At 36.8% G+C, this 24,702-nt stretch overlaps 1 protein-coding gene across 3 annotated transcripts in view; it reads left to right on the top strand.

The window, feature by feature from the left end:
- CTNNA3 (catenin alpha 3) overlaps positions 1–24,702 on the top strand; it is a 1,399,627-nt gene that overhangs the window by 652,006 nt on the left and 722,919 nt on the right. The window lies entirely within an intron of this gene.

Raw genomic sequence — 24,702 nt, 5'->3', positions numbered from 1 at the left:
TTTTAACATTTGGATGAATGCATTAGTGAAAATAGTAATTAAACACATTTTGAATAGTTTAGGAATGTGAATCATTTATAAATTTTTAAATTGACTTTCTTCATGGGTCTGATTTGATTAATATTTTCTCAGTTCAGAAAAAGCTTTTATATCTTTAAATTCCCATCTGCTACTTTTGCTCATGGGTATGTTAAGTTTTCCAAAGTGAAAAGTTCAACCTTTCAAAAGATTTCAGAATCTATATTAAATAAAATTCATCAGCTGTCTTTGTTTTCTAGGGCTGTCATAACAAAGTACCACTAACTAGGTACTTTGAAATTTTTTTTCCTCAGGAAAAATATAATTTTTTCCCTCTCAGTTTGGAAGCTGGAAGGCTGAAATCAGGAAGTTACCACAACCATACTCCCTCTGATGTCTTAAGGGAAGAATTCTTCCTTGCCTTGTTCTAGCTATTGATGGCTTCCTGCGATGGTTATCTCGGCAGTTCTTAGCGTTCCTTGACTTGTGGCTGCATCTCTGTGATCTCTGCTCCTGACTTCTCATCTCTGCCTGCTTCTCTGTGTCTTTGTAGTCTCTCAGTGTCCTCTTTTCTTCTTATGAAGAGCCCAGTTATTGGATTTAGGGCCCAGTCCAGTATGATCTCATCTAGATCTTTACCTTGATTGCTTATATCTGCAAAGACCTTATTTTCAAATAAAGTCACCTTCTGAAGTTCCAGGTGGACAAGAATTTTCAAAGACACTATTCTACTCACTTAAACCAACTTAAAAGTTTCATTGTCTTTATTTAAACTTACTAAACAAAAAATAAAGGTAACAAAACAACAACAACCAAGTATAAAACCCACATTAATGATTTGGCCACTATGTTTATAGGATTTGCTACTACCTTATTGGTCTTTCACTTTCCCCATTGTCTAATATCTTTTTGGCTTGATTACTTCTCATGTTATTAGAAAATTTCATACTTCAAATATCCATCTTGACCCCACCAAACATTTACAAGAGAAATTCTGGTTTTGGACGTTTCTCCTTGTGAATGCAGTGTTCCATTATAAATGTGTCTGCCTTTCAGTTTTCTTTATTTGAAGGTATGTAAATGTGTAATGCTTAAAATAAATAATAATAACAGATGGAAGGACCTTAAAGATCAAATTAGCTTTGTATTCACCTGGAATTTGGGATGGCTTCATTATTTCTTTCTAATTTGTTTATTCTTTCCTGAATACTCTGTTGGAGTACTTTATGCACAATTGTGCAATATAAATATCTTAGTGTAATAATAAAATATGATTTAGTTATAAAATAAAATTTGAAAACATTTCTGTAAAGCCCTAATAGAATCATTGTCATTATAGTTACATTTGGTGGGTTTCCAAAATTAATATTGCAGCCTAGATACTCCTCAAGGACATAGCAAAGAGCCTATTTAGTGTCCAAAGTGTTTCAACATGTCAGCTGTTCTGATAAGTCTTGAATATGTTTGCAGTAGGCACTAAACTACTGTACATTAGCTTTAACAATGTCAACATGTTCAATTTTATTAGCCTGGTGTGAATCCTATGTGAGCTCATAATACGAAGTATGTTTTATTTGCAAAAATATTATGTTTAACAATGACATTCTATAAACAATGCTTAAGGGCTATGGGGTGCGTATAGAATATTTTCATTGGTGATAATGCAAAGTGGACTTTAAATGAAGCTATGTCTCTGATCCTGCACTTTTCATGTTTGATGGGTGAATATAAGAAGTGATGGGAATGTGCCCTTTCCTGTCGGATGAATGTGCCCTTCATTGTCAGAGTGCTCCTCTCTCATTCTACTAACACCTTCTACGGGGCTGATTTGATTGCTCCTATTTTAAATCAAAAGATGCTTACATGCAAACTTGCAGTTGCCTGGTCATAAAATTAGGTCTTAGCCCTTTAAATTAAGGATAACTGCCTGAAAAATCTTACCCAAATACCATATCCATGTTATCATTACTCCACAGAAGAACCTGAAAGAAGCTCTCTATTGAAAAGCATTTGCTTAAAGTCTAAACTCGTCCACTTGGCTTTTAGAGGTCCTTTCCCATTCTCATCCATGCTAATGCATGGCCGTCTCCCTTACATTTCTCCATACCCACCACATTCATCCCATGCATCACCCTCATTTCTCCGGTGATGATGTTTCCCTTTATCTATCTCAACTAACACAGCTCATGTCTCTTCTACTCAAGATGCTTTCCTGAGCTAATAGACTGCAAATGACTATTATGTGGCCTTGTTTGGGACTGGGGTAATGTGGAGGAGCCTGCAAACTAAAATTTCAGAAAGCAGAAAAATCTAATCCCTAGAAAGAGGGTAACAAAATCTACAACTGGAGTATCAATTTGTTTCTAATGAATTACTTTTATTGACCATTATAACAACAACTTTAAGTGTATTTGGGATTTACAGTAAAGGGATCATATCCATAGACAAAAAGCAGAAAATATACAACATAAACAGAGCCCAAAACAACAGCATATAGTTATGGAAAGGAAGCAAATAAAAACAAAAAGTAAACACAAATTATATGGTATTGAAATAAAATTTTGCTAGATGGAATGCATTTTACATTGAACATAGTTAGAGATCTAATTTATAAACTGAGGAATTAACCTAGAAGACAGCACAAAGAGATAAGAATAAAATACTTAGATGTAGTAGGGTTCCAGAAGGAGAGAAATTAGATAAAAACAGTAAGGGATTATATAGTTTTTTAAATTAAAAATAAAAGAAATGTGGTACTCAGGCAAAAAGTGTATCCCAAGTTTTGAGTAAGAAAATATAGATAAGTCTACATCTAGTCATGGTATTACAGAGGTAGAGGGCACCAAGATGGAAGAGTAAATCTTAAAATCTGTTAGAGACAAAAGATGATCAGCAAGGGGAAAACAATGAGATTGTTAAATGATTTCTCAACAGCAACACTGACTACCAGAAAAGAGGAACAAAATATTACAAGTGCTAAGTGAGAATAGCTGTCAAACTAGAATTTGTATTTTCATAAATCAAAACTAATCTATATTCAGAGGGCCAAAATAAAAATATTTTCAGATGGAAAAAGATTGAGAACATTTATCCCAGAGAAACTGCCACTAAAAGCACTATTTAAGCAAGAAGAAATAAATCTAGAATAAAAAACATGGATAACCGAGAGCTTAAAAATTGGAGTAAAACTTAGCTATCATCTGTGAGAAATAAGAATAACAGGGTTTTGTTTTGGTTATAAAGGATAAAATCAACATTCTAGACAAAAATAAAAAAATAAAAATGTAGGTAATAAAGTGAGTTTGGGCCCTGTGTTTAAAAGAAGAAAGGATTACTGAATCACTTTAGATACTTTGCTGGAAAACAATATTTACATATGTTAAAAATTAAAGACAAGGCCTGGCCAGAGTGGCTTAGTTGATTGAGCTTCATCCCATGCCCCAAGAGGTTGCCAGTTTGATTCCTGGTCAGGGCATATGCCTGGGGTTGCAGGCTCCATCCCCAGTAGGGGGCAGCAAATGGATGGTTCTCTCTCATAGATGTTTCTCTCTCTTCTTCTCCCTTCCTCTTTCTCTCTAAAATCAATAAAAGCATATTTTAGAAAAATTAAAGGCCATATGAAAAGAAAGATAGTCTATAGATCCTAAACACACTGAGAAAAAAATTATAACAACTTCATTCACCAAACAGAAATCAGAGGAGGAAAATGAAAGCAAATGTGAAGTAGCAAATCAAGAAGATTATAGATTTAAGTCTAAATATGTCAATAATTATAATAGGTGAATATAGATGAAAAGACAGACAATCCAATTTGATTAAAAAATCTAATTTCATTCTGTTTCTAAGGATCATACTTATAACAAATCTACCCAGAAAGTTTGAAGATAAATAAAATAAAAGATATAATTTATTCTTGTCTATACTAAAGTAACAATATGATAAAGATATTAACAATAACATTATTAATATCAGAAAATATTGAAATTATGGAAATATCTTACTGCGAATAAAGAGTAACCCTACCTAATAATAAAAAGGAAAAAATTTTCAGAAAGATTTGACACCAATAAACATATAAGCATCAAATAACATAGCTTCAAAATAGATAAAGCAAAAATTGACAGTTACGAAGAGAACTTTACAATAAGCCATCAGAATGGGAGATTTTTAACATCCTGTATCAGAAAATGAATGCATCAAGCAGACAAAAGAACTAAAGAGAATTTAAGCTGTGAAAGTAATATTTCTGATCTTATAGCTATTAAAAGAGCATATTAGTAATTATGGTATATTCATCATTTCATATATTGGTCATATTTGTTGTTTCTACCTTCTCATTGCCTAGTATGCCATCCCTCACTTCTCCATGTCCATGCAAACACTACTCATTTTTCATCACAGCCCAAGTCTTATTTCCTAAAGGAAGTGCTCTTATGGTTTCTAGGGTCCCCTTTTTCTTTTAAATTATACAGGATACTATAATTTGTACATTATTTTCTCTCCTTAATTGCAAATTGTGTATGCTACTTAGACTTGTATATTTCTTGGTTCCACAAAATGCCTGTAAACACTATACTATCTTTAAAAACTTTTCTAATTCTTTCTCCACTCTATTCTAGCATACCCAATATTATTTCTATTTGAAATCAGGTTTATTATGAAGTAAATAGAGCAATTAGGGGACAGGAAACTTGACTCATTAAGATGTTAAAACAATAGAGAGAGTTATCTTTAAACAAATAATGCAAATAACTCTTTGTAAGAGAATATCAATTTAGTCACTGTTCTGCTACCGAGGGGGGAATTACATTGTAAATCATCAACCCTTTAATGTAATAAAAAGGAACAGCATGAAATGTTCCCACTGACACATATGGTTTGATTCATGAAATAATTTCATACCTCTTAGACTACTGACTTACTCCTCATTATACATCTTTCTGAAAATTCCACAAAGGACTAACCAGTCACAGAGATGAAGAAAAAAACCTTTGCATGAACCAAAATGTCCATGGTTTTAACAAGAAACTATTGCATGTACTATGTGAAAGCAAGTGACTTAAAGACAATACTTTGTAAACAAGGAACTCTGAGGATTTCACTGAACACTATGAGGCTAAGTGGCTTTCTCAGTTATTAATTTTACAAGCCTTCATCAATCAATAGGTAGTCAGTTACCTAGGAAATGACTAGTGATAAATGGCAGCAAGCAAAGGATATGCTATACTTTCACTCAGGTGCACTGAGAATAACTCGGGAACAGAACCATACCCTGTAATTGAATTACCTAATAAATATTATCTGGAAAAACCATAAACTCAAAAAGAACAAGGGTAGTCATTGGAACTAAGCTTAGGAAAGGCTTAATTTCTTTAAGCAGTGAAACTCTAGAGTACACCATAAATTCTTATTTAGAAGAAATCTAATCTAATTAGAAGAATTTACCCCTAAATTCAAACTAATGGCAGTTGGAAATATTTCCAGCCAGCTGTCCAAGCTTGTTATTTTCTGACAAGGGGCAAAGTAGGGCTCTCCAAATCTAGAGATCTGTAGCTGTAAATAGATATTATTAGTCTCCAATATAATTGTCCTATTTGGTATCAATCATTTCACAAGCAATCAAAGAACAAACAAGATGTTCTTTTAACCTTTACCCTCCGTTGGTGAAAAATAGAATATTTCAGGTTCTCTTTCTAAATCAAGATACTAATACACACAGCACGCCCTTCCCCACCAAATCAACATTCCTCAAGTGGTCTATGTAACAAGAATGGAATGAAGAAGAAAATTGCCAGGAGACCTGGATGGTTGGAACAAAGAGAAGTAAAAGGGTCATATCCTTATCTATTAGTAAATTCTTTGCTGACTGCAAAGTTATGCATTTAAGATACATGCCCACATTCTCCTCTTCTTTGGTTTCTGTGATCCTGCCTAATCAAGATGCTCTTCCCTACTCTGGAGAGCTCCTCCCCTGTCTCCTTTATTGACCTTTCTTCTGTCTTCTTGAAGTCATATCCTTTCTCTACATCCCTGACATCTGCTCTTCCCTACGAAGTCTTTCCTAGCAAAGAAATCCATTTTCATAGATTAATCTCATCATCTCTTTGAGTGATGAGTCACAGAGTACAGTATACTCCTGAAAAATAAATGTTATGTTCATCGGCCAGCAGCTCACATTTGCTGTCCTACCTTTTACTCCTGATTTGTGTGCTTTGATGTTTTTATATCTATGCAAATGCTCTCCAATGGTTCATTTAGAAATCCACTTGTTCCATAAAGGAATATATAGTTAATGGAAGGAACCTGGACTTTGGAATGAAAGGGATCCAGGTTTGAATCCTAAGAACTTATCATCATCTTGTGGTCTTGAGCCCCTGAACACCTCTGAGATTTAATTTTTTTTTTTAATTTATAAAAAGAGGATGTCAGTTGTTGAACTGGCTTTCCATTTCCTCCTGTCCATTTAGGACTACATAGTGTTCATCTCCTCCACTGTACAAGACAATGGCTTCCTGACCTCTGTTTTTGTCTGGGATTCACAGTTCCCACGTAGGAAACTCCAGTCTGTCTTGTCTGGGAGAGAACTATTTGGCTATTAAGGGACTCTTGGCTCTGGGTTTTACTAGCTTCCCTTTCATGAGATCTTGCTTTGATCATAGCATTAACCACAAAGCAGTGAATGGAAACTAAGCTCCCTCCTTTACTCTAGCCAAGCCCTTTCTGTTGTTTTGTGCCAGCCAAATTGAATTCTCTTAAGGCAGGAAGCTTAAATTGTGTTGAGTTTCCAACCTCAGTGTTGGAAACCAGTAGGCTTCCAAAGAATCAGCCCTAAAAAGCAATTCCCCAAGTCTCTGATGCCCTTACACATAATATACAACTTCTAAGAATCAAAACACCACAATGACCCTTCTCATTTCCAACTGCCAATTAGATCTAGCAAAAGGATCACAATCTGTGAACCCTCTTCCCATCCATCACACTGCACATATTCATATATTATTTTCTCACCTATAGGCCCTAATGAGCAAAGCCATTTAGGTTCTTCTGTACTTGCTGTGCAATTACATAACCATATCAACCAATTTAGGTTTGAGCAAATTTTCCCCATCTTTGCTTTTCTCCTGGATTAATAAGATTTATATATCATGTGAGTCTATTCTTTTCCATTTTGTGATAAAGGACATCCCCAGTTAAATTTTTGTTTCTTCCTGATTATTTATGCCTATTCCTTATTCATGTCTCCTATTATTAGCAAGCTATTACTGTTTCTCCTTTATATTGTCACTAGAGGCCCGGTGCACGAAATTCGTGCATGGGGGGGGGGGGTAGAGAGGGTGTCCCTCAGCCCAGCCTGCACCCTCTCCAATCTGGGACCCCTCTAGGGAAGTCCGACTGCCTGTTTAGGCCCGATCCAGGTAGGATTGAGCCCAAACGGGCAGTCAGACATCTCTCTCACAATCCAGGACTGCTGGCTCCCAACTGCTTGCCTGCCTGCCTTTCTGATTGCCCCTAACTGCTTCTGCCTGACAGCCTGATCACCCCCTAACCACTCCCCTGTCAGCCTGATTGATGCCTAACTGCTCCCCTGCCAGCCTGTTTGCCCCCAACTGCTCTCCCCTGCAGTCCTGGTCCCCCGCAACTGCTCTCCCCTGCAGGCCTGTGTCCCCCCCCAACTTCCCTTCCCTGCAGGCCCAGTTGCCCCCAACTTCCCTCCTCTGCTGGCTTGGTCACCCCCAACTGCCCTCCCTTGCAGGCCTGGTCCCTCCCAACTGCCCTCCCCTGCTGGCCATCTTGTGTCCACATGGGGGCAGCCATCTTTGACCACATGGGGGCAGCCATCTTGTGTGTTGGAGTGATGGTCAATTTGCATATTACTCTTTTATTAGATAGGATTCTTTCCATCTGATTGTATCTTACATCTATTCTTCATTTCAACACTAATATATTTGAAAGGTTTATGTTCAGATTTAGAAAGTAGCACATGGTTAGCACATGACAATAAAAATGAGTCCCTCTTTTTTTTTTTTTTTTTTTTTGCAGACTGGTATAATTTTTCCTAACATTTTAAAATATTTTAAAATTTATCTCTATGGAAATATAATAATTGTACTTTATATTATGTGTGCTTGTGTAATTGCTTAATTATAAATTCAAAAAAATCAATTATGTGTTTCATATACATTATACTATCATAAGACCTTGCACATATTAGTCTTTAGTATATGATTATTGATTCAAAGTCTTTGTTAACTTATTACATAGAAAATGCTTCAACTCAACAAAATACTACTATTAGTGGATTTATGTTGACAGAATTAAATCATGACAAGTGCCCATTTTATTGAGCAATTCTTTCACTCTGGGAAATAAGGATTGCCTGTCTAATGCTCTTCTTATTGTAATCCTGAAATTTGGATCTAATGGATAGTCTATCAAAATTCCTGTAATTTATTGAATGCAGCTACTTTTCCCAAAATAAGTTCTTTAGCATAAACATAGTCAAACATTTCTAATTTGAATGATTTGGAAAAAAATAATTAAGTTGCTTTCATTATTACTTGCTTTCATTTTAATCCTTTTGAGAACATACTACAACTATTACAACTACTCAGACACTGCCTAGTGGAGTTTCAATTAATAGATAAGAATGATCTCTAATTAGCTCATCAAAACACTAGTCTGAAGAGTGTCAACCCTACATATATTGGAATGGCATTGTTTGTAAGTAAATAGATTCTTCTAACGCACTTAAAAACCAGTTTGTATTCTTAGCAGAGTAGAGGTGCCCTCAACCTCTTCCACGCTGTGGCTAATTTATTTAGCCAGACTTTCCTTCTTTTTAAGAGAGGAAACAAACAAACTAAACAATACAATAGGTTTAATGATCTCAGTTAACATTCTAACCCATTGTGAATTACTGTAGTACAAAGTAATATGGCTTTTGAATAGATATCATACTGAAGGTAACTATACAGGACTACAGAATTATAGAGTGGGGAGGAAACCTTCCTCTTGGATCAGTTATTCCAACTATCTCATTTTACAGATGAGGAAGAAATTGATGTATTATATGGTTCCTATGGCTCATGGGTCAAGCCAGGCTTCGCTTTGTAAGTCTTAATTCCACACTTTGTGAAAATCAAATGAGTAATGTAAGTTAAAAAATAAAACAGAGTGAGAAGGGAGCGAGAGAGAGAGAAAACAAATTTGTGAAAATGAAAATATATTTTAATCTTAGTGAAAAATAACAACCTTAACTATTAATTTGATACAGGGACCTAAGACAATTGTATATTAAAATTGGATAAATTAAAAATTCTAACTCATGCTTTTAATGAAAGTTGGGTAGTGCTATTGTGCAAAGATTTTTGTACACTGCACTCAAGGCTTCATTCATGCATTCAACCTTGGTTATGTTTTATTTTTATTTGTTTCTCTGTTTGTTTGTACAATGTGCCAGGTACTTCTAGGTGCTGGGAATAGAAAACAAATAAAATACAGGTTTTATGTAGAGACTTTCCATGAGTGTCAATGTAGCACTGAAGAAGGGCCCCCAACCCAGACTGGTGTGTGTGCATGAACGATGGCTTCCCAGAAGAGGCGAGGTAGGAGTTAGGTCCTCAAGGGTAAGCCAGAGTTGGCCTGACTTTGTCTATAGCAGCAAAAACAATTGAAATGAATACCAGTTGAAAATTATTCCAGCTGATCCAGCTGGTGCACTCTGGTCTGGGACATTTCCCCAGTTGGGCAATGAAAGCTTCTTCCATTTCAAAATGATTATAGCCAGAATATATTTCAACTAATTCTTCAGCTTTAGCTTCTCAAGTAATCAACCCTTGGCCTATTTGGGATAGTTTTTAAAGCAACATAAAAGCTTTCTAATTCAAATGACTTGAAGGATTTTCATTGCTAGGATTTTTTAATTAATAGATAAACACATACCACCAAAATCTGGATACTTCAAACATCTAAATTTCACAAACAATTATAAATGGGGAATGAATCTTGAGATTCATGGTTAGAGCTGAACTCTTTAAAAGCCCATGAGATCATCACTGAAGAATATAGTATACAGTATTTTAAGACAGAAGAGCATACTTTTGTGTTATATTTGGGAGATATCTGCCTATTATAATTTGTTCTCTTGCTCTGTCTGTATGTCTCCATTTTGCTTTTTCAGTTAGTGCTTTCCTGAATGTTCTTTTTTGAGGTTTTTGAGGAAATTAGGAGATTGACATCTGAAGATTCACCCTAAGTTCTTTCATATTTCATACTTCTTGTATGAAACTCATGGAACAGTTATCTATGAAAAGTTTTTATGGGATATTACCTATTATTTTGGAATTTAGCCTAGATAGTCAGAATGGATAAGTATTTTAATTATTAAGAGGTTTCTTGTGTCTTTTTGTTTTGATAAGACTTTTATTAGAGTGCATTTCACTGGGTTGTATGCTGGGTAACTATGTAAATGTTTATGACTTCTCTGTAAAATATTCCTATCTAGATCATATATCATCTCAGAACTAGAATTTTTTATCTTTTCTTTTTTTCATGTTCTAGGTTATGATCTTCTTTCTCCATTCACATTTCTGGCAGCTGCACTATCTCTACCTTTCCAACCACCATTATAAACATATAGCTCAAATATCATCAAGCAGGTGATCAGTAATGATTACTGACATATGTCATAGAATGAAGCAAATCTGATTTGAGAGCAAACCAAGGTTCAGACTCTTCTTTAAAACCCTCTCTGGTCCTGTGGGATAATCACAGTTCAATCTATTTCATACTTTCACAACTTTCAACTATTTTAACCGTCAAACCTTTTCAGAGCTTGCCCTTGATTCTGTTTTTTTAAAGTATGAGTGTATTGACATATATTGATAATAATAGGTCACAAATGTCTTCTCCAAATAAAAAGGGACAAAAATGATAGGTTTTGCAGTTGCAAAAAGACTTAGAGATCATCCTGTCCAACTTTTCACAAATACCTGCCTGGGATAGTTCAGTGATTTGTCTGAGGTTGCAGAGACTTGCTTTTATCATCTGGTTTCAGAACATAGACCTCCTGCATTTTGTCCAGTGTTTATTCAGCTACCTTTTAATGCTTCTACATCAATCAGTGCAATTTAACTTAAATTTACAAAAATTGGTTCTATGCAACACCGGTCATGCTCTTCTAGAGAACATTTAAGTATAGTACTGGGGGCAAGCAGGAGAAGAACAAATGCATAATAGATATACTCACCAAAGCTATGGTAATGATCCATAATTGATGAAGGCATATTTTTCTTTCTGCTGAATTTAGACATGGCTTCAACATCTGCCCTATTGATCATGCACTATGTGTCTTTAAGTTTTGTCATGCACATGAAACCTTTTTACAATACAAGGATTAGTAGTTTTCTTAAAGAATTTGCTTCAAGAAGAAAACAAAAACCCTAATTATAATACCAATGATACTAATAGATACCATTTATTACTAAGTTATGTGTCTAAACACATAATTATTAAAATTGTTTATTCATGGGTCATCTAATATCACTGACAGTGTTCTGAACTTTAGGAACATGATCTATGATCTCCACTGTGCTGAATGCTCTACAAGTGACTAGTGGCTTCACTTGTTTGGTCCATAGTTCTTGGCCTGCTTTGTATTCTTTTAAGTCATGCATCAAAGAAGACTTTGTAACTTTTGAGTTTTGTCCTGGAATATCTACATACAAATAAACCATTTAAGTCTTCTTTGTTCTATAGTTTCTTTTGAAAAACATGTTATTTCCCTTTTGGATGCAATGAATGATGGAGGAGGAGAACAATGAAGACCCTTCAGATTTAGAGTTGTACTGTCATTGGGGTTTGGATTAAGGAAAAGAAGGAATCATGTGGACTTAAAAGCTATGAGTAACGACAGCCACGGACAGATGGAAACAGGGACTTAGGGAGTTTATAGACCTTGCTGTTTGTGTCTGTCCTCGGAAACACAATGGTATGTACAAGTTATGTAATGGTATATATATTGGAATCCAGTGACTATTTCTCCTCAATGGGATCACCAAAAGAGGTAAGTTCTCAGGATGTAGATTTTTCTAAATGTCTTGGAAAGAGAAAGGAAGGGAGAAGAGAAAATGGAAGCTTAATGTGTGCTGCTGACAAGAAACATATTTTACAAAAATGCTTCTCCTTGAATGACAATTGAATCAACTCATTGTGATCAAGCTTTAAAGGGATGAATTCTTGCAGTTGGCAAAATTGAATAGGAAATGCTTTAATTTTGTTCTGGCTGTGGTCCAACAACAAGAGAGACTTTTCCAGTGGGGAATTACAGAGCTGTGCAGAATGACTCCCAATAAACTCTATGTAGGTTAAGTTCTTCAGACAGGAAAGAGCAGTGCCTGCTGATAGCAACTTGGTGAAATGGTGGCTGAACGCTCAGGAGGTCTGGGCTTGGCAAATGATACAGGCCTCTTAGTACTAGATGAAAGTGTGGGGCAAAAGTAATTACTTTCATTAGTACCTGTAGACAAACACTATATAATTTAGTGTCATTTTTGCCCTTAGTCATTTTGGTAGTTATTGACAATGGTAAAACTTCCAGATGTTACATAATCAACGATAATTTTGACTGGGGCTCATGGTCAGGAGAATCTGTTGATAAGCAGATTTGAAGAAAAGAACTCTTTTAAATGCACCTAGATTGCTGGTCCTTTTTTTTTTCTTTCTGCATGTAGATCTGAGCAATGTTCTATGCCTTCTCAAATCAAGAAAGACCTGGGGCAGACTTCACTTTTATGGTCACATTTTGATTATTTGGGGGCTGGTTAGCTAGTGTGTGAGTCAAGATTCTGACCATGATTACTGAACCATCTGCAGGGTTGGCCAATGGGAAAAGCATTAATTGCATAAAAAAGCTGTTTAGGAGTGGTCCGGGTGCCATGATTTATAGAGTCAACAGAGAAGTTTATCCAGAATGTCTATTTAGGAGAGGTTGGAATGGAAAGAAAAGCAGAACATGGTTCTTTTTCTTTAATCTTTTTGTACTGGATGTTATTTAAGGTTTCTGAGTGTTTCACTCTAAGAGCATTTATTCCATATTTAAAAAGGAACTCTTTGATAGAATCGCCTCTATTTTACTTTAGAAACCCCATTGCTGTACTTGCCTGCAATACAGCTTTTATATTTTCCCATTTACTTTTATAATATCCCCATTTCCTAGTGGCAGTCTGCTGCCAAGGCCATTCCCAAATCAAGTTCTGAGTATTGAACACTTAGGATGATGCATCGCCATTTGGGAAAATTTACTATACAGGCAGTCCTCAGGTTACGTCAGACTGGATGTAGGCCATTTCGTAGTTACGTCGCCATCTCCCATTTATTTATAAAAAAGAAAAAAGTTCTGTCATTTCGATGTATGTACATATGTGCTTTATATTTTTTATTATTTATTTTCCACAAGTAAAGGTCAGGAATTGTTATCTTTCTTTTAAAATTTTTTTACTGTGTCACTTCATTACTGCTGTGTATGTGCTGCATGTGAGTGACGTAGGTGCTTACGTAGGTGGGTTCCGACCTACGGCGAAAATCGCGTTATGTCGCGGCGTAGGAACCGAGGTAACCCGAGGACCTACTGTATATTTTGTTGTGAGAAGTGGATTTACATCACTCTCCTGCTAAGGCCAGTGATTCACCAAAGAATGAAGCAGAATTAACATGGACACCTGTTGGACCCGCGAATTCCTTCCTCAGGGAACTGGAATTTCAACAGCAGGGTGCGGTCTTACCCATTGCAAGGCCAGAGGAACGTGGGGCGGCCACAGTGCTGCGCGGAGCTGGCTATTGTGAGTGGACTGTGAGCACTTCTGACTCTGAGCTCAGTGACATCATCTTGGGAGCTTGATATGGGCTATGGTTGAAGTATCTAAACTGGGATATTGACCAATGCTATAAATAATTGCTTTCCCCCCATCTTAGAGCGAGTTGTTAAACTTTTACCAGAACAACACTGAGCAATCAGTACCTAAAACACTGATTTTTTAAAAAAATTATTCTCTAGTATAGGCATTCTTAAAGTACGGTCCTTGAGCCAGCACTATCACCTTTGTCTGAGAGCTTGTTAGAAATGAACATTATCTGGCCCCACCCGTAACCTACTGAATTAGAAATGCTGGGGGTGCACTCAGGAATCTTTTAAGAAGCCCTGCCTCCCAGGTGGACCTGATGTATGCAACAGTGTGGTAGTCACTGCTCTGCGGACTAAATGATTAAGAATGAATGAATTATGTTTAATTAACTGTGTGCTGACCGTAACTGAATGGTTAATTATCTCATACCTGTTCCATTTCCTTATCAGCTTTAGGAAAATAATGCCACGCTGAACTGTTATTTACAGCATCCACAGCAGGAAGTAGGGATGTGTCACACTGTATCATTTCCGGGGCTCACAGCAGATGGAAACACACCATTCATTCTCTAATGCTTATGTTCTTCAACTCAAAGCACAGCCCAAAGCAGGTGATGTAGGTAAATGTGGTGACTGGACTGCCATCTCCTTCACTGGGCAGAGTCACAATCCCCTGGAGGGCATGTTAAAACACAGATGGCTGGGCCCCACCCTCAAAGTTCCTAATTTGGTAGGCCTGGGGAGGACCCAGTAATGTGCATTTCTAAGCAACTTCCCAAGTGCACTGGTGTTGCTGGTGCCTGGGCCACTCTTGGAGAAGCCCTGCTCTCAAGCATCTTCAGGATGATCCATCTTTGTGTGAGTTTCAGTTTCTCAGCTTTTTGTTCTCCCTTGTTCTGCATTTAGCTTGGCTGTGATTTCTCCTCAGAAAAGGTGCAGCCCACATCAGATGGAGAATGACTTTTATGTGCAGGAGGCTGACGAACCCTCCATTTCCTGTCAAGATATTATTCAGAGTCATATGCACTTTATTTTCCTTTATTCTCCTCCTAAGTTTTTACAGCCTTGGCACTGTGACATTGTGTCAGATGACACTCAGCTGCTTCCTCATTGCAGTGTTTGTGACCTTCTGAGTCACGCCTTTCACTGCCATCAGGATCACTCACTAGATTGAAGAGGGTACTTTTCCCCTCTTCGGAATAGAATTTATTTATTTCCTGTGACTAGAATAAGTTAATCCACCTGAGTTTCATACTTTTTTTAACTTCACTCTCTACAACAGAATAGAAGCTCTTTCCAATGCACGAAAAGCACAGTTTAAAGTGTTTACAGGTTTGAACTGTGACTTGTGGTTAAAAGATTTCAAAGATTGTCGTGATGGCTCTCGGAGGCCTTGTGCACCTTGTTGTTGAGATCAAGTGGGATGTCTACATCTTTCTTCCTTGACTCTTTAAAATAGCTCTTGAATATGGGTGGCTAAAGATATCTGTTTCATTTTTTTAAAGTCACATCTTTGAATTGATGGTTAGGTTCCCTGCTACACTTGAATGAGTTTAAGACCGCTCTTGGCTGCTCACTGGTTCTGTGACCTTGGGAAGGTGATTTGCTGGGTCTCACTTTCTTCATCTGTAAAATAGAAATAATGGCATATGTACTGTTTATTTTATTTAACTAGTGTGAGGATCACAATGATATCTATGAGAGTGTTTAGTAAATTCTTAAATGCTATGTAAACTGTGAAGCATTATATGTGGTCCTTATAGGACTTGGCAGGTCAGGACACAGAGTGGACCCTGAAGATATAATATCTGGCTTGTGAGGTATGTATGAGGCCTTTACAGATCTGTGGAAGCTGACACTCAAAATAGCATCTGATTTTGGACTTCATAGCTAACCTGAGTGAAGGAAGCAAGTATACAATAGTAGGTAAAAAAAAAAAAAAAAAAAAAAAAAAAAAGGCTGATTATTAGCAAGACTTCAGGAGGCAGGCAAAATTGGGATTGGCTGCAGATCTTAGAATTTTGCTTGACATTCTATTCCTGGAAACTTGTGAGACATCAAGAAGTTGAGTGTCTGTATGTGTCATTTAAATAACAGAAGTATGGGCCGAACAATATACCCTATTGCTGGCTTTTGGCAAGGTGCCTCTGCAATAACTTTTTGTCTGACAACGAGGACCTTTTCTTGACCATAAGGCATACTTATTGGAACAAATGGCAGGGTGGATGGGCTACATGAGCTATTCAAAATAGAAAATAACCAAACTGGCCTTGTGGGGTGTGTGTGTGTGTGTGTGTGTGTGTGTGTGTGTGTGTGTGTGTGTTAATGGCAAATATTTGAAACAGGATTTGTGAGAGTTTATCTTGAGAAAACACATTGAAGTCATCTAACAGGTATCTTCCTCCTGTGGGGCTGTCATGGTGTTCGGAAGATCAGATATATTGTGCACCTGAGATTTTGTAATACAGTACCCTGAAATTCACATCTGCCGTGTATTTGACAATTACCTATACTACCTAAATAAAATAGCATACAAAAATGCCGGAACAAGTATATGGGGACATGGTGCCTCAATACTATTAGCTTGCTAATGGTGTATCAGTCAAGTAACTTGGCTGAAAGTTTCCTAATCTACAAAGCACAAATAATAATTCTCCACTCATTTGCTTTCACTAAGTTGCAGATAAAATGTATTTAAAAGTGCTTTGTCAACTATAAAACATGCTGGAAACACAAGATTTTATTTTCAAAAGTCTTTTTCTGGAAGGCTTTATATGTACTCAGTGCTATTGTGGCTAGAAATGAGTTGGGCTAAATAACAAGAATCTTTAGGTGATTTCAATGCCTACAGAACAAACCACCTGCAGTAGGTCTTGATTCCCACATCAAGCTTCCTGGCAGGCTGGCTGGCTGCACTTCCGCCTCCCTATTCAGTGTCTTTTCTGTGACCGGATAAAGACAAGGAAGGCATACTTTTCAGATTCATAGGTGATTCAGATCTGGGAGGATGAGCTGATGTCATGAATGCAGATCAAAAATTCAAATTTACCTCAAAAGGCAGGAACAATGATCTGAAAGCACCAAGATAAAATATAACAAGGATATAAATAAATCCGTCATTTAGAGTAAAAATAATCTATTATGCAAATTCAGGATACCAGTGATTTGCCTTGGAGGAAGTTGATATGAAACCATCTGGGGGTTTTAGATGTCTACAAGCTCAAATAGAATATGATGCATTTGCTTTGGGGGAAAAAAAAATACCAAAGTACTGCACAGAAAAATGTGGTGCTCACGAGAGTTATTTGATGTTCAGAATCTAGCTTCTGAGTTAGGACTTAGGGGTTCCGGTCCTCACTGAGCCAAAAACTCACAGTGTGACCTTGCTCAGGTCATGTAACGTCTCTTGGCTTCAGTTTCTCTAATCTATAAAATGAGAATTTGCACTAAATGATTGCTGAGATTGCTTCCAGCTGTAAGAATTTATGATTCTGAGTTGGGTCATAGAAAGCCACCCTTTTTGGTGTTTTCTTTCTTTCTTTCTTTTTTTTTTTTTTGAGAATTGATATATCTATAGCTAGTAGAACAAAATTTCAATTACAGAGAAATAACTGAGACACATAATGAGAATATATATATTTTCTCAATGATTGGGACATTTAATTTACTTTTGTTAGCTTAGCCAATAGCCTCCTAAAAATTAATGTATTCCTCAACTCATTTTGTTTAACTGGTGTGCCATAAGACCTTTTCTGGAACTTCACATTTTCCTATAACTTTTAGGTACAAATTCGGGCAAGGTCCAGTTGGCTCACTTTCCTCCCAAGACAGATAAATTGAGCTGCATGTGCTTTTACAGTGTGTGATCTTAGATGTGTACCATGAGACTTTAAAAATTAAGGTTCTGTCTATAGCTTATGGACATACATGGGGTCTCAGACTTCTCTGTAGGAATAACAGTTTATCATCGAAACTAGGGAGCTTGGGGCTGCCAAAAAATTAGTGTTGCTTCTTTCTAACATATAGAAGTATTATTTCTTTATTATAAGCTTTAATTGAGCAGCGATGACTTAATGGGTTGCAGTGCCTCTGGGTTTTAGAATATGCTGTGTTTTTTTTTTTTTTTTTTTTTCAGGAGGCATGGCTGCATGCATGAAAACATGTTGTTCAATGTTTTAATGCACCTAGCTCATTACAGTGGTATCAGTATCAACCATGTGCATGGTCTTGCCTAAATATTGACTCTGCATGGTAGACCCCTAAATCTGTCTTGAACAGAACTGTACAAAACAGTTGGGTTTCAATAAAATAGTGATACCATCATTTAAGTATTTTAAAATGACTGTGTCTTTATTTGCTCTCCTGAGAAGAATCTGAGATTTATCATCAGACATGTTACTGGTCAAAATTTATTTTCTTTATTATTTCACAACAATTTATTGATTACCATGTGGCGGGTGACATGCTTAGCACTGGGACACACAGTAAAAAAAAAAAAAAGACTTTTTTTTTTTCTTTTTTTTGCCAAAAGTGCAGCTTATGTGAAACTAGCACATACACAGATGGTAATAGTAGCACATCGTGATAATAGTTACAATGGAGGTAAGTGCCAGGAACAATTAGAGCATAAAGAAGAAAGTACCTAAGTTGGTCCAAGGGAATCAGGAAAAATTTCACAGATGAAACTGCTTTGGTTTAGTTTCGTTTCCGATTTTCTTCTGAAGCCCTATGCTGACTCTGCTATTCAATTACCAAGAGAAAGTTTAGATTTTGCTGCCTTGCATGTGCTCATATGCTTTTCTAAAATAAATTGTGTTTATGTAATAATTTTTACCTTTTCTCCTCACTCATCATTTCCATCCTGATATTACTTTGAATTATACCCCCCACAACAGTCTTAGTTTCAGCTGAGTATTCACATTTCTCACACAAGCTAATAGAGTTTTTCATTTGCTTTTGGTTTGTAGATGTTGAACATGGGGCTCTTAAGCGGGGCATTATTCTCAGAAGGATGACAGTCTTCAAACATTTTGATTAGTACCTCAATTTTATCTACTTCTCCATATTGAAGTGAGCCTATGTTTTATATATTCTCAGCTTCATCTCCTGCAGAAAGCTCCACTATTCAGAAAGGCAATTTTTGTCTCTAGTTTTATATCTACCAAACTGTTGTGAGACTATCTGAAAGGTTTGGTAACTTCTAGTCTCAGAAATGGAATATGTTATAACTTAATTTTAACAGGATCTCAAAGAAATACATCTGCATTGAGAATAAATATACCTTGTCTATTTGCAATATCTTGTATTTGTATAGCTTTTATAGTTTGTAAAATATTTCGTCTGCATTATCTTATTTAACTCTCACAATGCCATTTGAAATACAAGGAAAGTGGACTGTGTGAAGTTTAGTGAATTATTCCAGATAATACAGCTGGTCAGTGACAAAACCAGGACTCAAAGAGTCTTTAGCCTCCAATTACGAAGCTCATTCCACAATATTGTATAGCAGGATAATCTTGATATATGTAAGGTATAAAAGGAAAATCAAAATGAAGGAGTAGAATTGTTGGCAATGTAAATGCAAAAATAGTGTCATTGTTCATGGTTTGGGTGGATGAGATAGTACAGGACATGAGAGAAAGTAAATTAATAACCATACTAGGTTAACTATGAGCTTGGTGAAGCAGGGCAAGAAGGTGGAGGTGATTTAGTGTGTAATGAAGCATCACTGAAGCAGGGCAGGTTTAAAAAAAAGTAAAAATTGCAAAGGGGCACAAGTCAACAGTAGGGGCTACTGAGTGGGGAATGGACCTGGACAGGAAGCTGATCAGAGACCAAACCCCAATGGAAAGACTGCAGCTGGATCCTGAGCCACCGTCATTCTGAGGTAGAGACCTTTTACATACTGATTACCCACAGCTAAAATTGATGCCACAGGTGCTGGTTAGTGAGGCATACAAAGTCAAGGATATAGTCAGTTTTTTGGAAATCATACGTAATTTGCTATACTTCAGTTACTACACGTCATGTCACTGTTTGCAGATACAAGGGTGTGAGGGGTGGGAATAGCTAATAGAATGTGGTTGAAGGGCTTGAGGATGCTGTGAAGGATGAAGAGCCAGATGAAGATGTGACTCCATGATGTATAATTGACAGAAATCCATGGAAATGATCTGACTTCTCATTTTTTTAAAAAGTGCACTCAATTTGAAGGTTACCAGGATACCATAGTACTAACTTTCTCAGTCCTTAACAGAGCAGTGAGATAAAATATATGTCTCAAATGATTTAATATTAGAAAACACTCAAACCTTTTCTTAAATACCCATGTAATATTTTCAAAAATTAGAATTTATTGAGTTTTATTTTTGGCCTATACCTAAGAAAATAAAAAATTATGTTATTTTAAAGTAATTGTGCAAAACTATAAATAAATAAACACAGGGTGGGGCAAAAAAAGTTTAATGTACAATTGTGAGTATGTGAAACACAGAGTTTATTCTTGAATTATTATTTATTGTACTATTTTCCTTATAAATAACTGTAAGCCTACTTTTGCTCAACCCTGGAAGAAACCAAAGCATTCAACATTTCAAAGGTTTATTATTCTATAAGTGACATATAGTATATTGTACATACATAAGGTATACAATTAGATAAGATTCACATATGCATATATTCATGAAACCATCACCATAATCAAGGTGAGGAATATATTGATCATTCCCCAAATTTTCCTTGTGTCCTTTTGTAATCCCTTCTTTCCACCACCCCCCCACCCCCGTCTCTAAAAATCTCTCCTAAATGACTCTTGAATCAAAGGGAAATTAAACACATACAACATTAAATGGAACACACTGATAAATTTTGTATACACATGTTAAAGTGAAGAGGTATACAGTATAATTCAGGGAGGGAAGGTTTCAGTAAAAGACAGGAGTATTTAGGAACAATATTTAGAGCTGGGGGAGCTTGAATTCAGCCTGGAACATGTGGAATGAGTTGGAAGAGCATTTCAGTCTGGGGCAGAGGGCTACAAAGCTAAGGCAGGACTGAAGGCTGTGCAGTCCTGGGAGCGTGGGTAGACTTCCTTCACTGGGACAGCCCGATGACTTGCAGAAAATAGAGTTTGGCTAGCGTGCGAAGGCTCTTGACAATGAGGCTGAGTGTAGGTTCAAGATAACGAGGAACCCTCTAGAACTTTCTGTTTTAAATTAGAGAAATGAATGTACTTCACTCATTTGTCCTTCATTCAAAAATAAATGCAAATGAATAATATGCTTTTAACATGTAGCTGTATGTAAGGGCACACTCTGTTTTGTCTGTGTGTGTGTATGCGCGTGCGTGTATGAAATTTGTTTTTTTAAAATAACTTATTTAAAAAAATTAGATTTACAGAAAAGTTGCAAGAATATTGCAGAGTTCCCATATACACTTTATCCAGTTGCTCCCATTGTTAACATCTTATAAAACTATGGTGCATTAGTCAAAACTAAGAAACCGAGATTGGTATATTAGTATTATCAAAACTCCATACTTAATTTGCATTTTCTTAGTTTTTGTCGAATTCCCTTCTGTTCCAGGATCCCATTCAAGGGATCATATTACATTTACTCTCAGAGTTTCCTTAGACTCCAGACTGTTACTGTTTCTCAGGCTCTCCTTTTTCTGATGACCTTGACATTTTGAGGATTACTACTAGTAAGATATTTTGTGGCATTTCCATCAATTGGAGTTTGTCTGATGTTTCTCTCATACTATCTACTTTTGAAATAACAAATGGGAGTTCCATCCACAAATTAAAAAAGTGTGATTTATTTAACTTTATATTTGGATTTTGCCTACCTTTCATCTTTTTTGAACAGTAAACCTCATATTCTCCTCAAATCACTTTTTTTTTTATTAAGGTATTATATGTGTACATATCTTGCCATTGCCCCCCCCCACCCCACTCCCATACATGCCTTCACCCCCCAATGTTTTGCATCCGTTGGTTACTCTTATATACATGCATATAAGTCCTTCAGTTGATCCCTTATTTCCCCCACCTCTCCCTAACCTTACTGCTGTAATTTGACAGTCTGTTTGATGCTTTACTGCCTCTGTATCTATCTTTTTGTTCATCAGTTTATAATGTTTTTCATTATCCCCAAATGAGTGAGATCATGTGGTATTTTTCTTTCATTGACTGGCTTATTTCACTTAGCATAATGTTCTCTAATTCCATCCAGGTGCTTACAAATGGTAGTAATTCCTTCTTTTTTATGGCAGCATAGTATTCCATTGTGTAGATGTACCATAGTTTTCTGATCCAGTCATCTGCTGATGGGCACTTAGGCTGTTTCCAAATCTTAGCTATTGTAAATTGTGCTGCTATGAACATAGGGGTGCATATATCCTTTCTGATTGGTGTTTCTAGTTTCTTAGGATATATTCCCAGGAGTGGGATTACTGGGTCAAATGGGAGTTCCATTTTCAGTTTTTTGAGGAAACTCCATACTGTTCTCCACAGTGGCTTCACCAGTCTGCATTCCCACCAGCAGTGCACGAGGGTTCCTTTTTCTCCGCATCCTCGCCAACACTTGTCGTTTGTTGATTCAAGACAGTCTCTTCAATAAATGGTGTTGGGAAAATTGGACAGATACATGCAAAAAAATGAAACTAGATCACCAACTTACACCATACACAAAAATAAACTCAAAATGGTTACAGGACTTAAATATAAGACGGGAAACCATAAAAATACTAGAGGAATCCACAGGCAGCAAAATCTCAGACATATGCCAAAAGAACTTTTTCACTGATACTGCCCCTAGGGCAATGGAAGCCAAAGAGAAAATAAACAAATGGGACTACATCAAAATAAAAAGCTTTTGCACAGCAAAAGAAACCATCAACAAAACAACAAGAAACCCCACTGTATGGGAGAACATATTTGCAAATGTTATCACTGATAAAGGTTTAATCTCCAACATCTACAGGCAGCTTATACAACTTAATAAAAGGAAGATAAATGATCCAATAAAAAAATGGGCAACAGACCTAAATAGAATCTTTTCGAAAGAAGACAGAAGGAAGGCCAAGAGACACGTGAAAACATGCTCAAAGTCACTAATTATCCGAGAGATGCAAAGCAAAACGACAATGCGATTCCATCTCACACCTGTCAGAATGGCTATCATCCTCAAATCACTTTTAAGGTATCCATTGCCTTACCTTTCATCTTAGGTATTACATTTATTGTTTCAGTTTATCAGCATTTTCTGCAAAGAAGGATTTTTTTTTTATCAAATCAGTAATGATTTGAATTATAGATTCCAAAAAATCTTCCCAAGACCTTACGCCCTTTGATGGTGATAATTTAGTCACCTCTGTGGTTCAGCAGCAAAGGCTAAATGCTTAGCTGTGCTCTGTTCCATGATTTGAATCACCATATAGGTCAGCGTGAACTTTGTGCTCGTTGCTCGCTGCCCTATCTCAGGCTGGTGCCACTAGAATAACAATGTGCAGAGATGTCCCCACAGGCCACTGCGCCACTTTCTTACATACTCGCAAACCTTACCAGGAATTGAAACATTCAAAGTCGAGCAAGGGGATCCTGAATAAGAATCTTGTACTGTTTCCTTAACACAATATTCCTTATCTATTAAAAAATGAAATTGGGCCTTGGCCAGTGTGGCTCAGTTGGTTGGAGCATCGTTCTGTTCACCGAAATGTTCCAGGTTCAATTCCTGGTCAAGACACATAACCAGGTGGTGGGTTCAGTCCCTGGTCACTGTGCGTGAAGGAGGCAAATGATCGATGTTTGTCTCTTACATCAATGTCTCTTTTTTTCCCCCCTCTTTCCTTCTCTCTCCCTTCCTTTCTCTAAAATCAATTTTAAAAAATCTTTTTTAAAAATGGACTTGGGCTTACTCCCTGGGGAAAAAGGGAGGTCTGGCATATCCACAAGGTCCTTTCTTCTAGAACTAAAGAAAGAACAGTCACATTGTTTTTTTCTATCTGTTCCCAATGTAAATTTGAATTTGTTCTAGCTTTTAAGTCCCTTAAAGAAAATCTGGTAACTTCATTTTTTTCTTCCTGGATGTGTGCATACTCTAAACTTAAACTTCTTGTGTTTGATTCTGGCCCCTCTGGTCATTAGCAGTGTGATTTTAAGTGTGCCACTTAGCCTCTCTAAGCCTCGGTGTTTTGATCTATAAAGTTTAGATACTAATATTTACCTCCTAAATTTGATTTAAGTCAATTAAGATAAAGTATGTAAAGTGCACAACACAAAAAAAACAGCCCACCTAAAATTAGCTGTTCTTATTTTTACTGTTACTCCTAGCATGATAAACTAATTAAAAAACCAAAACTGGGTCATCTGCCATGATTCCGATCAGAGTACACAATGTTTCCGACTGCACTCACTCACAGCCTGGTATTTGGCTCAGACTTTCTGGTGACCAGTACCCCACTGGCCCAGCTTCCAGCTTTCTTCCCACCGGCCTTCCACCAGACCTCTGCATTCACTCTAACTGCGGAAGAAGAACGGCTGCTTCCACACTTTTAAATAAATGATGGCCCGGCCTCAGTGGCTCAGTGGTTGAGCGTCGACCTATGAACCAGGAGGTCACGGTTCGATTCCCAGTCAGGGCACATGCCTGGGTTGCCTGCTCCATCTCCAGTGGGTGCATGTAGGAGGCAGTCAATCAATGATTCTCTCTCAACACTGATGTTTCTATCTGTCTCTCCCTCTCCCTTCCTCTTTGAAATCAATTTAAAAAGAAGAAATGATATTT

Source organism: Plecotus auritus (genome assembly GCF_963455305.1).
Source record: "Plecotus auritus genome assembly, chromosome: 9".
Classification (NCBI taxonomy): domain Eukaryota; kingdom Metazoa; phylum Chordata; class Mammalia; order Chiroptera; family Vespertilionidae; genus Plecotus; species Plecotus auritus.
Note: the sequence above shows the minus strand (reverse complement) of the source record. Positions and strands in the feature narration are given on the sequence as shown.